Source organism: Capra hircus, chromosome 21, assembly GCF_001704415.2.
Source record: "Capra hircus breed San Clemente chromosome 21, ASM170441v1, whole genome shotgun sequence".
In the NCBI taxonomy this organism is placed as follows: domain Eukaryota; kingdom Metazoa; phylum Chordata; class Mammalia; order Artiodactyla; family Bovidae; genus Capra; species Capra hircus.
In genome coordinates, this window is record NC_030828.1 from 21,246,053 (window position 1) to 21,250,023 (window position 3,971).

The following is a 3,971-nucleotide window of genomic DNA, read 5'->3' on the forward strand; positions in this document are numbered from 1 at the left end:
TCACAGCCCAGTCAGTAAAGAATCTGCCTGCAGTACAGGAGACCGGAGTTCGATCCCTGGGTTGGGAAGATCCCCTGGAGAAGGAAATGGCTACCCACCCCAGTATTCTTGCCTGGAAAATCCCATGGACAGAGGAGCCTGGTGGGCTGCAGTCCATGGGGTCACAAGGAGTCGGGCATAACTGAGCGACTGACGCTTCACGTCCTGTAGGAAAGCTGCTCCAGAAAGGTGAGGGTGCAGGGTGACCACACAGTCGTCTTCAAAGAAACCACAGCCATTGTCTGGGATGACTTCATCTTTTGTGTGGGAAAGAGAGTTAGAAAGAGAGAGTACTGTGTGAGCAAGTGACGGCAGAATGGATGGATGTGTCTATGGTAGGGTGCTTCAGTTGGAATCTCCCTCTATAACTGAAAACCCAACTCAAGTAAGTTTAAACAATACAAAGCAATTATTGACTCATAACCAAGAGATCTAGACAGTGCTCCTAAAAGCATAGACTCAAATGGTCCACAATGATAGAACCACATTTTTTTTTTGGGTTTGGTTTGGTTTTTTGGCCACACTGCAATGGCATGTGGGATTCTCAGTTTCTTGACCCAGGATTGAACCCTCGCCCCCTGCAATGGAAGTGCAGAGTCAACTGCTGGACTGCCAGTGAAGTCCTGGGATAGAACTACACTGCTGAAGCAGCTACACGCACGGCCATCTGTTCGGCTGCACTCGGCAGGCCGGCAAGCCTTGTAATTGCCCAGCTGCGAGACAGCAGAAAGAGCCCAGGGACAGTGACAGAGACTTCAGTGATGGGTTGAACAGGGTATCTTATGCGTCCAAAGCAAAGTCATGGAGCAACACCCCACCGTGTATAGCAGATGGCGAGCAGGACACAGCAGCAGTCTTTGAAATTCAGCAGGGAGAGGGGAGGTTACCAGTTATAGGGGGAATTGATATCAGGTTGGCTCATCAGTTACCGAGGAAACCAGCAGCTGGGGCTGGGGGGCAAGCATGAAGGCAGTTACTGATTAAGCCCTGTGATTAAGAGGATTGGATGGTCATGTGAATAGGGTGTAGATGAAGCAGGGACTGGTCAAGCTGAAGATACACAGACAGCAAGAGAACAGCCATCTTGAACAGCCTGTAGTTCATACATCACCTTTTCAAAAAATTTCTTTATTTGGCTACGTTGTGTCTTAGCTGTGGTACTCAGGATCTTCGATGAGTCATGTGGGGTCTTTGGTTGCGGTGAGCGTTGCAGCGCGTTAGCTTAGTTGCTCTGGGGCATGTGGGATCTTAGTTCCCTGACCAGGGACTGAACCTGCGCTGGAAGGCGGACCCTCAACCACTGGATCATTGGGGAAGCCCCCTTACGTCATCTTTCTACAAACTTCTTTTGCTCCACTGTTGATAATGAAATAATGATAATGATAAAGGATAGTGAGAGCGCCTGAGTTTACGAGGCAAAGGAAACACTTTTCATAAGGGAAACATCTAGAAACCATATGGTTCATTTTTGCTGCATGTTATGAAAGTATCAGTCAATGGGATAATAAATATATAAAACTGGAAATGGAAACCAAAACTGCCTTTATCAAGACAGTTTGAGAAGCACTGTTCTAGTGAGGTGATTCAAAATCCTGGCTATGCCTTAGATTCACCTGGGGAGTTTTGACAACTAGTCATACTGAAGCTCATTTCTAGAGATTTTTACTTAATTGGCCCAGGGTGGGGTCTAGGCACAGGCAGTTCTAATGCTGAAAGAGTTGAGAACTGTTGGTCTGAATTTAATGAGTATGTGTATGTTGTTACTTTAGTCATGTCCGACTCTTTGCAACCATATGGACTGAAGCCTGCCAGACTCCTCTGTCCATGGGGATTCTCCAGGCAAGAATACTGGAGTGGGTTGCCACGCCCTCCTCCAGGAGATCTTCCTGATCCAGGGATCCAACCGGGTTGCTTGTGTCTCCTACACTGGCAAGCAGGTTCTTTACCACTAGCACAACCTGAGAACCCCAGTCTGGATTTAGGCTGGCCTCAAATGAGGCTTGATCCAGTGATCAGGAATGTCATCAAGGACCTGGGTTCTCATTGCACTAAATGCTTATGTTACAAAAGAAGAAAGATCCCATATCACTGATCTCAACTTCTACTCTAAAAAATTGGAAAAAGATGAGTAAGTTAAGTCTATGGTAAGGAAACAGAAAGCAATAACAAAGATTAAAGAGGAAATCAGGGACTTGTCTGGTGGTCCAGTGTTAAGAATTCACCTTCCAATGCAGGGAACTCGAGTTCGATCCCTCGTGGGGGAACTAAAACCCCACATTCCAGGCGGGAGCTAAGCCCAAGCGCAGCAACGAGAGAAGCTCAAGTGGTACAACTAAGACCTGACACAGCCAAATAAATAAATAAATCCAAAAAGGAAGAAGTCAATAGATAGAAAACAGAATAGAAGAAATCAGTGAAAGTACACAAATATTAAGTACACACGTCAAAGAATTTACACACACACACATAGCCTTATATAACTATCACCCAGACACAGACCATTTCCAGCACCTACAGAAAATCTACTCTTTCTACTCTGTGGCATTGAAAATCAGATTATGAGCAGGTTGGGTGTTCACATGTGGTGAACCGAACTGTGTTTTCCCATAACTCATATACTGAAGTCCTGACCTCCAATGTATATATTTGGAGATGGAGGCCCAGGTGGTGCTAGTGGTAGAGAACCCGTCTGCCAATGCAGGAGACATAAGAGATATAGGTTCGATCCCTGGTTGGGAAGCTCCCCTGGAGGAGGGCACGGCAACCCACTCCAGTACTCTTGCCTGGAGAATCCCATGGACAGAGGAGCCTGGCAGGCTACAGTCCATGGGGTCGCAAAGAGTCGGACACGACTAAGGCAACCTAGCATGCAAGCAAAATGTAATTAAGGTTAATGAAATTGTAAGGATGGAGCCCTAATCTGATAGAACTAGTGTCCTTATCAGAAGAAGCAGCAGCAGAGCTCTCTCTCTAGCCCTCTCCTGCTCACACACACAAATAAGAAGTCATGTGAGGGATTTCCCTGGTGGTACAGTGGCTGGGAGTCCGCCTGCCAGTGCAGAGAACATGGGTTCGATCCTTGGTCTGGGGAGATTCTGCATGTCACAGAGCAGCTGAGCCAGTGCACCGAGTAAAGACACCACAACTAGAGAGAGCCCGGGCTCAGCAACTAAGACCCAGCGCAGCCAGGAGGGAAGTAAATATTTTTTAGAAAGGAGTCAGGTGAATACCTGGGAGGTGGTGGCCGTCCTCTACAAGCCAAGAAAAGAGGCTGCAGGATGAAACCTACCTGTTGGCACCTGGATCTTGGACTTCTAGCCTCCAGAACTGTGAAAAAAGAAATGTCTGTTGTTTGAGGCACCCCATCTATGGTATTTTGTTACGGCAGCTCAAGCTGTGACACCGTGTAACCCATACCAAGAACTAAGAGGAGAAAGATGCATTGAACAGAGAACCACCCTTGGTAGAAGCTCGGGCACTTGACCCCATAATACAAGCAGGTGACCTGTGCCCAGCATGGGATGAGGGAGAGTGCTGATCGCACTGCTGGGAGGACAGGCAGCTCCTCATGCCTCAAGTCCAGTCTAGTTCCAGGCTGACGTCGACATATTGCAAGGAGATGTGGACAAATTTGGAGCTTCAGTTAAATGTCAACCAACAGCATCTCGCTCATCTGTCCCTTAGGAAATGCTCCAAGACGGCCCAACCATCCATTTTATTTTCCTGATCCAAACATGAGCCTGGTGGGGAGAACAATCTGAGTCTTGACTTGTTAGGAAAAACTATTACTAATAACCCCTTAGCATGGAATGGACTTAGTGCAATTTACCAGCCTCTTGGCCAAGTTGGGCTGCCACTTCAGCCTGCTATTAAATGGTCACTCTTCTCACCTGGGTACTAGGGAACCCTTGGCCAGGAGTAGCTGGGAGGGG